The sequence below is a fragment of the Panthera tigris genome, chromosome A1 (assembly GCF_018350195.1).
Source record: "Panthera tigris isolate Pti1 chromosome A1, P.tigris_Pti1_mat1.1, whole genome shotgun sequence".
Lineage (NCBI taxonomy): Eukaryota > Metazoa > Chordata > Mammalia > Carnivora > Felidae > Panthera > Panthera tigris.
In genome coordinates, this window is record NC_056660.1 from 78,798,839 (window position 1) to 78,811,908 (window position 13,070).

A 13,070-nucleotide genomic window follows, 5' to 3' on the forward strand; every position below is an offset into this window, starting at 1 on the left:
AGGCCTTTAAGAAGTCGTGGCTTCTTCCCCCCAAACGACTGTGCGGAGCTAATCTAGGGAGGTCATGTGGGATAGAAGACATCACGGAGGACAATGTCCCACTATCTCCTCCTCCCTCCTTACCTCCATCCGGAACCTGTTCCTTTCTCTTCTCGTCCCGCCTCCCACCCCCACCCCTCACCGTGCTGAGAACAAGTGCAAACAACTCACACGCTGAGACTTGTTTTAACTCATATATTTTTGCAGAATCATGGTGGCCGAAAGTTGAAGGCCACCAAAGATCATGCTGCTGAGGGTTCCCACGTCGTACCCTGATTCGCAACTTTGAATTTCGTTTTTAAAAATTGAAGAATCAGAGGGGTGCCTGGGGGGCTCGGTGGGTTAAGTAAGCGTCTGACTGGCTCAGGTCATGATCTCACGGCTTGTGGGTTCGAGCCCCAATGGGACTCTGTGCTCACAGCTGGGAGCCTGGAGCCTGCTTCAGAGTCTGTCTCCCACTCTCTCTGCCCCTCCCCCACTCTTACTCTGTCTCCCCCACAAAAATAAAAATAAAACGAATCGTAGTGGTATTTAAGATATTCACTAAGGCCAAGATTAATTTTCTGGGTAAGTACATACGGTTAATGCATCTGAGACCCAAAATAATAGAGTTAAGTCATAGTTACTTCCTTGGTTTCATGGACATTTTAGTTCAAAGCTTCCTTTTCAGTTTTCAATTATAATTTGGACTGTATCCATGAACTTCTTGGATTATGTTACATAAACATATTTCTTTATGATTTTAGGAAGTCCATTTGTTTCCTGTAAATTCAAGTGTATAGGGGCTTAACCTATGAAATGCAAAATATAGTGACGATTGGTAATCTCTGATGAAGGCAATTATGTTTCTCCACCAAAGGGTAGATTACCCCACCACTTACACATGGAAGTAGATAGCAGTTCAAATAAGTAAATTCATAAATTCGTAAAGGAATCGGCTGACTCGTTGCGAATAAAATCCAGCTACTTTCTTCTCCTACTTAGCATTTATAAAATTCGGGAGAGATCAGGGAAGGCCAGGATTCAGCGCAAGGAGGGTTTCAGGTGCCGTGAAAGGTGTGGCCTCCACACCGTCGGTCACTGTGTCATCAGAAACATCATCAGGGCTGCCTCGTTCCTTGGAGACACGTCTACGGGACGTCCCTCCTGAACATCGTGTGTGAGCGCCTGCAGGAGGAGGGCAGGAGTCCGGGACCCAAGTAGTTTCATGACAAGGAAACGTGTCTGCTACGACGGTGCATCCTGAGGTATAGAGTTGGCTTCAGCGCTGGGGGACTCAGGGGCCACTGATAGCTTCAGTCTGGGGTTCTGTCCATCTTCCGCGCCAGAATCAGCGTTCTCCTAGAGATGTTTCTCTAACCTCTGCCAGAGAGCCGGGCTCCTACAGTCACAAGACAGCAAGGCAAGACTAGCTCAAGGAGAGGGAAGTGACGGCCTGTAGGAGCGTCCTCGGGGAGCTCGGCTCTGAGAAGGGGATGGGGGGCAGCCCCATGGGGGGGCCGCTTCCCCCAGCGAGATTCTGTAACGCGAGTCCTGTTTACGAGAGAAAAGGACTGTCCCATTTTGTCACGACAGAGGATGCCCTCCTCCCGCTGTGACAGTCCACACAGCAGGGACTGGGGTTCACAGCCTTTATGTGGGATGCAGCTCCAAAGCCCAGGGGAAGCAGGAGGCAGACCAGGCAGAGAAACGCAAGGGCAGGTGTGTGGGTGAGTGAGGGAGCATGGGGGGGCCGGGCTGCTGCACGTGACTGAGGACCCGGGGGAGGGCCAGCCGTGGGGAGCACAGCCCAGGGCTCCCCAGGATGTGGGGAGGCAGTGTGGCCACGCACGGGGAGCCACGCTTGGTGGCGATGCGGTGGCGACGTGGGTAGGCGACACCGGGCTGTGGGCCACGGGGGGACCGGGGAAACACTGTCCACAGTGGACCCAGGCGTGGCCAGGAGGCGTTTCCAGAGAGGCAGCGGGAAACAAACCAGGTCGGTTTTCAGGACACAGACTTCTGCTCCGAGTGAAGTTGGGACACATCTGACCTATTTTCTTCAAGGATCACAGCGCTTCTGAATAGAGAATCATCAGAAGGGAAGGAAGGCAGGGGAGGGAGACCCGTGAGGAAGGAAGCCAGCGGGACCTGGCCACCAATGCGGTGGCCAAGGAGCCCCACCACAGCGTCCCGCCTGGGGGAGGGCCAGCGGGAGGCCCCCCACCTCTGCTGTCCCAAGCACCAAGAAGAACCCGACTTCCATCGAGTGGGCAGGGGTGATGGCAGGACAGTGAGCTGGAGGGCAGGGGACTCGGTTCTGGGCACACTGAACTTCAATGCTCGCCTGCCACCCCAGCGCGTGTTCAAGGAGTCCGCGGGGAACCGCACTGGCAGGTGCACCCAGATCACAAATTCAGCCAAGGTCAGGGGCCTGCAGAGGTGTGGTCAGTGAAGGGACCAGCCCAACAGACTAAACAGTGGGCAGGGGCGAGGCAGAGACAGCCGCGAGGGTATTCTGGAAACCAAGCACAGACTTGAGTAAGGAGGAAAGAGCAAGTGGTGTCAGAGAAGGCCACCAGGTCTAATCTACCTGACTAGGACATTGCCTGGAGGGAACCCCACGGGTGGGAGCGAGATGGAGGGAGACAGGAGAGACAGAGGAGAAGGGGGAGAGATGGTGAGACAGGACAGAGATGGGTAGAGATGGGGGGGAAAGGGAGGGGGACGAGGGGAGGGGCAGAAGAGGAAAAGGAAGCACAAACAAATCCCCTTGTGTTTGCCTTTATGACACCAAATCAGACCTTCAAGGCAGCAGGGGAGACACGCCCCTCACTGGAGGGAGGGCACCTTTGTAGCTGCCGCTGTTGGGGTAAGGAGGGTGGGCTTGGGGGCTAATTTTCCTTTTCCTGACGATATTTGGCCCTGAGGAGGGAAAGCCGGGCCTGCCTCCCCAGACTTAAACTGTTTACTTTATTTCTTGTCAATAAACTTTTCACGTATCATGGGCGCGCCATAATTTTCAGTGAGCCAGGGAATGCAGGTGCGGGTTTCTCAAAGTGCCTGCAGCATCAGTTGGTTGGATCTTCGAGGGACACCTCTAACGCTCTTCTGACGAACAGGTTTATTAAATCCGAGAGGCGAGAAAAAAGTGACCCACGCTTTGCTAGCTTTGCGCGTGTCACCACAATCGTATCTTTGAAGAACAGAGCGGCCAAAACACACAGAACAGGGGACAGCTGGGTTCCCCAAACTGGCCACAAAAGTCATTTATCAAAATCCGAAGTTAGTTCCCCATGGTGCTGCCTCTTCATACCAACCCACCATTCCACAAACAGCGGTTTCGAACACCCAAACATTCACGTTCTTTGCGAAACCCTGCAGCGTTGGTGCAAACACTTTAATCGGTGAGACGACGCCATCCCGCCAGACTTAAGCTCCCTAAAAGCTGTTTGCTCCTTAGCAACCACACGGCACACCTCTCCGGTCTTCTCTTTTAGGGTATTTGCACATTTCTAAAAGGATTAGCCCCGAGTTATAAAAACATAGTTACCACCCTACTCATAATCGTAACTTATTATTTTGAGTCAATTTTCTAGATGTGTACCATCCATGAGAGTCAAGCTTCATGGCAGGTGGGGCTGTCGCTCACCCTGCTCTCAAAGTAGAGGGGTAACATGGGTACCCCGATTCGGAGGCAAATTGGGGCCAAAAGAAGGGCAGCGTGTCAGCGACGGGTTTGAGAGGGGATCAGGGAAGACTTCATGGTGGAGGCAACGGTGGAGAAGGGCCCCTGAGGATGGGCCAGCTTCAACCAGGCAGAGCTAGGGGACTGGAGACACAGGAGTCTGGTGACACAGGGTCGTAAGTGTGCGTGAAGGCTGGCTGCTGCAGCTCAGGGGCCGTGCCGTAGCATCACTCAAACGTAGCATTTGGACTTCATCTCAGTAATAAGGGGGTCTGTTAAGGTTTTGTGTTTGGAGCGGTGACCTAATCCAAGCCGAGCACCAGAAGGATTCATCTGGCCACGCGGCAGAAGTGGACCAGCCGTGAGGGAGAGTAGGACAGAAAGCCCCACGTAACGAGCAGCGTGTTGCCAGCAGGAATGGCGAGGAAGGGTCTCCGTGATGCCTCGAAGACAGAACGGACTGCGTGTGGGAAGGCCCAGGGGGCTGCAGAAAGAGGCCGCCCTCTCCAAGCTGTGGCCTCACTGACTCTGAGAGGACAGTCGTCCGTTTTTGGACGCGCTGGATCCAAGATGCGGAAGGGAAACCAAATCGATGTGTCCTGCAGGCTGGAGCAAGTGCGACGTGGAGGCTTGAGGACCTGAGAGGCAGCTGAAGAGAGACAAGCACAAGCCAGAGAAGAAGGTCGCAGGGAAGGAAATGAAGGGCCCAGCAGGTCCTTGCTGGAGCCCGGGGTGCGTGAGGTTTCAGGAGCAGAGGCAGCAAGGGGCGAAGGATGACAGTGGCTCGGCCCCCAGAGGCCACAGAAGGAGGCCAGGGCACCGAGCGGGCAGACTCAGCCCTGAGCCTGTCCTCTCCACTGTGCTCCATGTCCTGGGCCATCGGGGCAGCTCTGGGCGCGTTCCCCTTCCTCTCCCTCCCCACCGTGCAGTCACTGGGAGGGGTCTCCGGGAGAAATGGCATGCCGGGTGTTAGGGGCAAGGCCTGGCCTTTGCTGGCGCTCCGAAAAGCTTCTGGCACCTCCTGAGCAGGGAGGGGTCTCTTCCTTCCCCCTGCTCCGGGCGGGGTGGGGGGGGGACATGAGTTACTGTGTGGGTGACTCAGAGGCTGTCACTACAGCCATCTCAGGGCCGAGGCCAGATTGCAGAGGGGGAGAGAGCGAGAGCGACAGGGAGGAAACAGGGCGATGCCCCTCTCGACCTGGAAAACATCTTTCTGCCGCCTTCCAGGCTGTAGCTGGCGGCGCGTCTCCCCAAAGCTTTCCTTGACTCTTCCAAACAGAATGAGGGGCCCCAGCCCCCGGTGTCTCCATGGTCTTTGCTCTTTCTGTCGGGCCCCCGGGACGCAGTCCAGCCATCGACTTGCTCGCAGGCTCCTTTTCCACCCGCCGGCCCGCAGCACCAGGCGGAGGGCCCCTCAGGCAGGAAGACGTCCTGGTGCCGTGACAGGTGCAGGCCGGTGCCAGACCCACAGCTGACCCGCTGTGGGCACGGCGGGAGGGAAGCTGGGGCCAGTCATGGGAGCGGGGAGGGGCGAAGGCATGTAGAGGTGGGGACCCGCTGCACGGAGCCAGGGTCCCGCTTAGGGCTGGGCGGGAGTGCGGGCCGAGAAGGCACAAGTCACACACGTGCTAGGGTGTCAACAAGAGAGAGGGGACCAACAAAGCATCAGTGAGGCCTCGACTGAGATTCGAAACTACAGATTTGACTTGGGGGTTAGCTTGGGGGCAGTCAGCAAGACGCCTAACCACAGGGTCACCCGGGGCCCGGGCTTTGAAATCTGCTGGGCCTTTCTTGGCTGGTCTCCTGACCCTGCTCAGGTTCACACCGTCTGCTTTAGGATAACCAACCGTGGCTGGGAGGCAGGTGAGACCACAGAATGGGGAGGAGGGCCTGGGAGACCAGAGAGAGGGTCCCGCTGGCTGGAGGACAGGTTCAGGGGCTCACCCGTGGCCACAGAAGGCTGCAAAGTGACAGCCGCAGCATCGCAATGGCAGACGACAGGGACAGCAGCACAATGACAGACGCCAGTAAAGCTTCACCTTTGCTCCGAGCGGATTGCTCGGAGCTCGTGAGTCACTCGGCCGACTCCTCATCGGGACCGGGCTCTGTCGTATCTTGGGACTGGCCGGTGTCTGTCCCGCGCGTCCCTCGCCGGCCCGCTGGAGGCCGGAGGACGGGAAGGGGACAAGGAAGGATGGTGGCAGGGCCATGGCAGGGCCAGGCAGGGGACGTCGACACTGGAGATCCCGACCCGGGACCAGTTCCGTCTCCTGATAAGGTCTCACGAGTGGCTCCTGAAGGGCTAGTCAACACTGTCCTCTGTCATACGGAATGTCGCGTCGTGAACCGGGGACGGGATCTTCAGTGCCTCTGTCACTTCTGATAAAATCAATGAGTGTAATGAAGGGCCTGTGCCTAAGTCGAGGTGATTAGTAGAGGGCATTTGCTGAATGAGTCTAATTCAATGAGATAATCCCCATATAAGGAAGGCGCGGCCCAGAGAGGTAAGACAATTCACCCCACATCACACAGGAGAAGGATCTCCTTGAACCCTAGTCTGTCCTTTCTCCTTTTCATTCTTTGTTATAGTTTTTTTTCTTTACAAGTGATGGAGAAAAGAAACTGATTGAAGACACAGTAACATTAAGTCATGTATTAATTATTTATTATTCTTTATTTAACTTGCCTTCCCCCCAAAGTACTGTTGTTCCCTGACCTATAATATGGTATGCAATGGATTCGCCTGTGATATAAGGAGGTGGATACTATGCAGGGACTTAGCACCATGGTTTGGGAAATCCAACCCCACAAGGCTGTTCGTTTCTTTTTTCACACATGATTTATTTCAGCCTCAGAATCACATGTTTACTTCGGGTCTTATCGTCAGGTTCCAGCATTCAAGAAGGACTTCACTAAAAGAGGATTCTTGTGATTTTACTCTTCACCTGTTTGTCAGTATTTTCCTTTGTCGGGAACCAAGTGGGGAGGGGCGTCCGACTTGGGCTCAGGTCATGATCTCGCGGTTCGTGGGTTGGAGCCCCGCGTCGGGCTCTGTGCTGACAGTTCGGAGCCTGGAGCCTGCTTTGGATTCTGTCTCCCTCACTCTGTCTGCCCTCTCTTGCTTGTGCTCTGTCTCTCTCTCTCAAAAATAAATAGATTGAAAAAAAGAAACAAGTGAGGATGCCATTCCCAAACTGTGCCTTCGGCTAAGAACAATTTCAGAGCACAGTAGGGCTGCAGCAGGTGGCCGGGACACAGGCTGGGACACCAAAACAAAGAAGTGCCTGGTCCCCGAGTGATCTGCCTCGGGGACACCTGTGGCATCTAGCAGGAGCGATCAGCATGTGACAGCTGGAACAGGACCCACAGGCATCACATTATAAGGGAACACACGGATCCTATTTACCCAATAAAGGATCCCGTTCTTCTGTGTCGATTATATAAATTCATCTACTGATTGTATTTAAAACTTTCGTGTCTGTGTGGACATTCAGATGCACGTCTACGTATGTGTTTTTAATTCAAATTAATGGGTAAATACTAATTAATAGTGGTTAGATCCTTACTTTTTCCTTTCTCTTTTTCAGTTGCTTCCGTAACTCCAAAACCTTTCGAGGGGAGTGAACATATCGGGATGCTGACCTGTGCTCGTACGGATGGGCGTGTGGGAGGCCCCGCCATTCGTCAGCCACTGAAAGGCACGTGGATGCTGCTATGAGGGGACCGTGAGAAGGCGTTGGCTTAGAGGCAGGTGAAAACACCAGGATTTGCTGAAGGATGGAATGCGGGGTAGGGCTCCCAGCTTCTTGGCCCCGGTGTTCGGGGGGCAGGGCTGCTCTTGGGTAACGCGGGTGGGCAGGGCGGGCTGCGGTAAACCAAGAGGTCTTTCTTTGATCGTGTTGATTTCAAGGCAGGTGCTAGACATCCGGGTGGAGAGCTTCAGTGGGTGTGAGTCACGGGAATGTAGACTGGATGTGGGGCCCTGTGATCTTGTGAGATTGCCATCCCAGATTTCCTGCTTTGGAGGGAGGTGGCAGCGAGGAGGACAGAGAGAGTGTTTGACAGGAACGGCTGCATGGGGGACGCAAGGGGATCCGCAGGCTTCGGCAGGAAGATTCTCTTCCGAGGCACTGAGCACGGGTGCCCGAGGCACGTCCCGGTGAGGTGTCCAGCCGGAAGAAGTTGAGGTAGGGGAGGTCAATGCCCAGCACACAGGTGTGCACCTGCAGTGATGAGGGCACGTGCAGGTGTCCAGGCAAAGGGGTCGAGGTGACGAGCATCGGGACGGAGAGGAACACGGAGTTCGAGGACGGGGAGAGGAGACGCACTCGTGAAAGGAGCCACATCACAAAAGTCTAACTCGGGGGGACAGCTTCCTCACATCTGGGTGAGTGTCGCTGTCCTTCCTTACCAAACACGGGAATGCTGGTCCCCACGCATTCCAAAATAACAGGACCTCGTCCTATTTCAGGGCTGGACAGAGGTCATTCCCGCTGTGCGGTGGCACTGGTGGGACAACCGAATGATTCCTGCCAGGAGGATCCAGGCTATCCCACCTTGGAAGCTGTCCGGAGGGACCACGGCCCTCCTCACCTCAGTCTCTGGGCAAGGACACTCGGAGAGCCAACGACCACGTCATGACTGACCCTCTTACTCTGTTCGCTAGCCCTGTTCCTAAGGACAGCGGGGCTTGAGGGAGAATGGAAACGTGGGGGACCATGACTTTTAAGAGTTAGCCCCTTGGGACGCCTGGCTGGCTCAGCTGGTGGAGCATCGGACCCTTGATCTTGGGTCCGTGAGTTTGCGCCCCATGTTGGGGGTAGAGATTACTCAAGAGTCCGTTCCTCTTGCCGTCATGCACGTCCCACTCCCGCTCACACATTATCTGCCCTCGCACCCAAAGTATGGTCCCTGCACCCACAGCATCAGCCTTACCTGGGAGCCTGTGAGACCCGCAGTGCCACAGGCTGACGGCAGAACCAGAATCTGCGTTTAAAAAAATTTTTTTTAACGTTTATTTATTATTAAAAGACAGAGCATGAACAGGGGAGGGGCAGAGAGAGAAGGAGACACAGAATCGGAAGCAGGTTCCAGGCTCTGAGCCGTCTGCACAGAGCCTGAGGCGGGGCTCGAACTCACAGACCTCGAGATCATGACCTGAGCCAAAGTCGGACACTCAACCGACTGAGCCACCCAGCCGCCCCCAGAATCTGCATTTTAACACGGTCCCCGGAGACTCTGTGTGCACATTAACATTTGGGAAGCATTATCATACATTGTTAAATGACGTTCGCTAGAGGTTTTCCAAAGAAAAGCTTTTGGAGGAAATAATGAGACTCCTCCCTTTTCATAAAAGGCTCGCTCGACTTATTTTGAGGGTGCCCTGAAGACCCAAAGAGAAGCCGTGCAGATGCTGACCGTCACCTTAGTGGCCGACGTGGCTTCGTTCACCCTTTAAAGAGTGGCTTCGGGCACCGTCACTGTGTGTGGGCACAGCAGGGACCTCGGAGCTTCCCCTCTGCCTACTGCTCGGGAAGGTGGTGGCACGTGTCAAAGCCGGCCGTGCAGGGCGAGGACGGAGGCTTCGGGTTCATGCCTTGCGCTCTTGGGTCGTTCCCTATCATCTCTGTGTCCCAATTGTGAGCCACTGTGTGCCTCTCTCAGCACCTGTGCACACTGGTCCCAGGTGGACACTTACAAATGTCACGGTCTGTTCATGTGGCTAGAGCAAAGTCGCCGGGAACCAAGTGGCCTCACCACGGCAGACATCTACTCCCCACGCTTCTGGAGGCTGGCGCTCCAAGACTGGGCCGCCGGCATAGCCAGGCTCGGCCGAGGGTCTCTCGTGGGGTGCAGACTAGGCAGGTCTCCATGCAGGGAGCACGGCCAGGACGCCCCTTCTGCCTGTTTCCTAAGGGCACTAGTCCCACTCAGGACGTCTTCACCTCCCATCCCATCACCTCGAGGCTGAGGTTTCAACAAATTAATCTGCGGGGTGGGGGGTGCCGCAGGGGTGGGATACACACGTTCAGTCTACAGCGACAAAGTTGAGAAGCGATTTTATAGGAAACGAAACAAAAACGACTTCAGTAGCTACTTTGAACTTACTGTGCTTTGGTGCAGTTCAAAAATTAATTACAAGCCACACCTTGCTACCAGACCTTGGATGCAAGAGAAACATAATTAAACGTTTTGTTTTCTCCCTCAAGAGAGCAGCCTAGAGAGCAGTGTTGTGGACTCTGGGACTGCAGGAAGGGTGAGGACACGAGGTCCCCTTTCTGGTGAACCTGCTCTCCAGCAATCAAACTCAAGTGCAGCGTGCCGTCCGGCCCCCCGTCCAGCCCCTGCATCCTGCCTGAGTCACCAGGTAATAGCGGCAGGTGCTGCGGGCATCAGCCTGAGGCACAAGCCTCCTTGCTCTGCCCATGGCTGCCCTCGGGTGTAGATATTTACTCCCTGGCCTGAGCATGTTTTCAGCCACACCTGGATGCCTGCAGGTAACCGGGAGAAAACTCTCAGTGGCAGGGAAACCGCATACCTGTGAATAATCGGCATGTGTGCACAGAGGGAGGCGATTACTTACTGTCTTTGGAATGGAGCAGCTTGGCTTCTGGTTGGACAGGTGCACACTGGAAAGGAGGAGGGGACACCGAAGGCCCCCGTGCCTGCTGCCTGCTGTATTCAGTTAGCTCTCGAGGAGGCTGGAAAGAAGGCTCCTTCACCAGAGCCAGCATTCAGGAGATCTTGGGGGACAAATCCCAGGGACCGGGCTACCTTGCAAGCATGCTGGGACCCAGGATTGGATAACACGATTAAACTGGAGACAGACATGTTATTATCTGTCACCAGGGTCTGAGTTAGACACACTGCCTTCATCCTGAGTCTTCAAAAGTGCACTCGCTTTGGGGCGCCTAGGGGGCTCAGTCGTTTGAGCGTCCGACTTCCGCTCGGGTCATGATGTCGCGGTTCTTGAGTTCGAGCCCCGCATCGGGCTCTGTGCTGGCCGCTCGGAGCCTGGAGCCCGCTTCGGATCTTGTGTCTCCCTCTCTGCTCCTTCCCCACTCATGCTGTCTCTCTGTCTCTTTCTCAAAAATAAATAAACATTAAAAAAGACTTTGAGGAAGTCCTGGTGGATTGTAATGGGCAAAAGGAGCACACAGCTCCCTGAAGGCCAAGCCTGGCCTTGCTGAGCCGCAGCCTCTGGGCACCGGCGGCCGGGACAGTGGCACTGCCCGCAGGGGGCTGGCTCTGGTGCCAGCCGGACGTCGTGGGTTCAGATGAGAACAGGAAGCAAGACCTTGGAGCCAAGAGCTTCGTGTTTCCAGAGAATAGACCGGATGGCAGGAAGGAGCGCGAGTTTGCTCTGAGAGCCGTAAACAACGTCTGGGCTGCCTGCCTGGGAGGAGATGTCTCCGGCAGGTCCTCGAAAGCTACGGCGGCTGGAGGGAGCCGGCGGTGGGCATCCCTCCCCTTCCCGGGCCCCGTGGGGAGGTAGCGGCCAGGGCGGGTCCAGTTTGGGGTAAACCAGACGTGGCGCGCAGCCCTAGCAGAGACAGGGAAGCAGAGCAGAGCCAGGTGGCGTCGTCCCCAGCTCTGGCCAGCGGGCGCCGACCCCTCCTCGCCTGGGTCCCCTCACCACCCGGGCTCTCAGCCCAGCGCCCCCCTCCTCCTTTGCAAGGAGCGTGAGAGGGGCACGAACACCTCTTCCAAGGAGGAGAGAGCTTTGCGGAGATGGACGCCCATGTGCGCAAGTTAACTGGCCTCTGTCGCTTTTCCGGGGAAGCCTGCTTGCCCCCACCCAGCACCACGCTGCTGAGCACCAAACCTCTAACCTTACAAAGTTGCCATGGGAGTGACTCTTTCTGGGCGGCCTCAGGCGGCACCGGATGGTGGAGTGAGACTCCCCGTAGGGAAACACAGCTGGGGAGAGGGCATCTTCCCAAAACCTCATCCTCGCTCAGTTGAGCGGGACCCCCGTGGCTCGGCGTGTCAGCAAATGCCCGCCGCCCCTTGAGAACGGAATCGTGACGGTGTTCTGGGCTTTGCTTTCTCTGGGCAGCACGGACATTTGCAACAGATGTCACTGATGATGGTAATGCGATGACAGTAATTACATCAGTGGATAAAGACACTACACGCCTGGCGATTTCTGACTGCGCCGACTCGTGAAATTAACCGCCTTCAACGTGGGGTGATGGACACAGCACCAACGCCCGGCAGGCGTGGGGCCCGCCTCAGGTCCACTTTGGGCCTCCCTGGAGGCCCCCGGGTGACCGGCCGGGGAGGAGATGTCACATGTGCCCGTGGCAGAGCCCAGCCCGGCCACGCGGGCTGAGACAACAGAGCATCAGCACGCACCCACCCGCGGCGACCTGCTGTTTCCGGAAATGTCCCTCCCTTTCACTTGGAGCAGCCCGTCACCCCCAACGAACAGCCTTTGGAAGCCGATGGAAGTTTCCGCCATTTGCTTAATGCTGTTCATCCTCCTGTTCCACCCGTTCTGTGTATCAGGCAGTAAAGCAAAGCTTTCAAGAAACACAATAAACTTTGCTGGGAAATTTGCATAATTGATTCTCATTGAAACATGGGAGTTAAGGGGCGCCTGGGGGGCTCAGTCAGTTGAGCATCAGACACTTTTCCTTTTTTAAAGTTTATTTATTTATTTTGAGAGAGGCAGAGACAGCATGAGCAGGGGAGGGGCGGAGAGAGAGGGAGGGAGAATCCCAGTTCAAGGCACTGGGCTTGAACCCACAAAACTGCGAGATCATGACCTGGGCTGAAACCAAGAGTCAGACGCTTAACCGACTGAGTCACCCAGGCGCCCCAAGCATCCAGCTCTTGATTTTGTCTCCGGTCATGGTCCCAGGGTGGTGAGATCGAGCCCCAAGTCAGGCTCCAGGCTAGGCGTGGAGCCTGCTTAAGATTCCTGTCCCTTCTCCCTCTGCCCCTCCCCTGCTTGTGCACATAATCTCTCTGTCTCCCTCTCTCTGTCTCTCTCTAAAATAATAAAATAAAATAAAATAAAATAAAATAAAGTAAAATAAAATAAAATAAAATAAAAATAAACATTAGACTTCAATAGTCAGTTGAGAAAGTGAAATAGTAGAGCAGGAACTGACACGATGGCCTCCTTGTTTCAATTTGTCAAGTATGTTTCTGCCGCAGGGCCTTTGCACATGCTGGTCCCTAGGCCGTCAATGCTCTTTCTCTGAATCTCCTCCACACAGAGGCCTTTCCTGACCACCACAGAATGTCATGGTCCCGCCATTTCCCCCAACCTAGCCCTCTCTCTAGGACTCCCTGTCCTGTTTGTCTCATGTCACGTTTTGTGTGTGTTGACTTCTTTGCAACGGAAGAAGTTCTG

The 13,070-nt window shown here is 55.3% G+C and overlaps 1 long non-coding RNA gene across 1 annotated transcript; it reads right to left on the bottom strand.

The window, feature by feature from the left end:
- Positions 1-1,061: 1,061 nt before the first annotated feature.
- Positions 1,062-2,632, bottom strand: LOC122231111. Its single transcript, XR_006208263.1, has 3 exons — positions 2,246-2,632; positions 2,015-2,098; positions 1,062-1,420 (listed from the first exon to the last, which is right to left on the bottom strand). It is a non-coding gene; the product is annotated as an uncharacterized LOC122231111 (long non-coding RNA).
- Between the last annotated feature and the right edge of the window lie 10,438 nt (positions 2,633-13,070).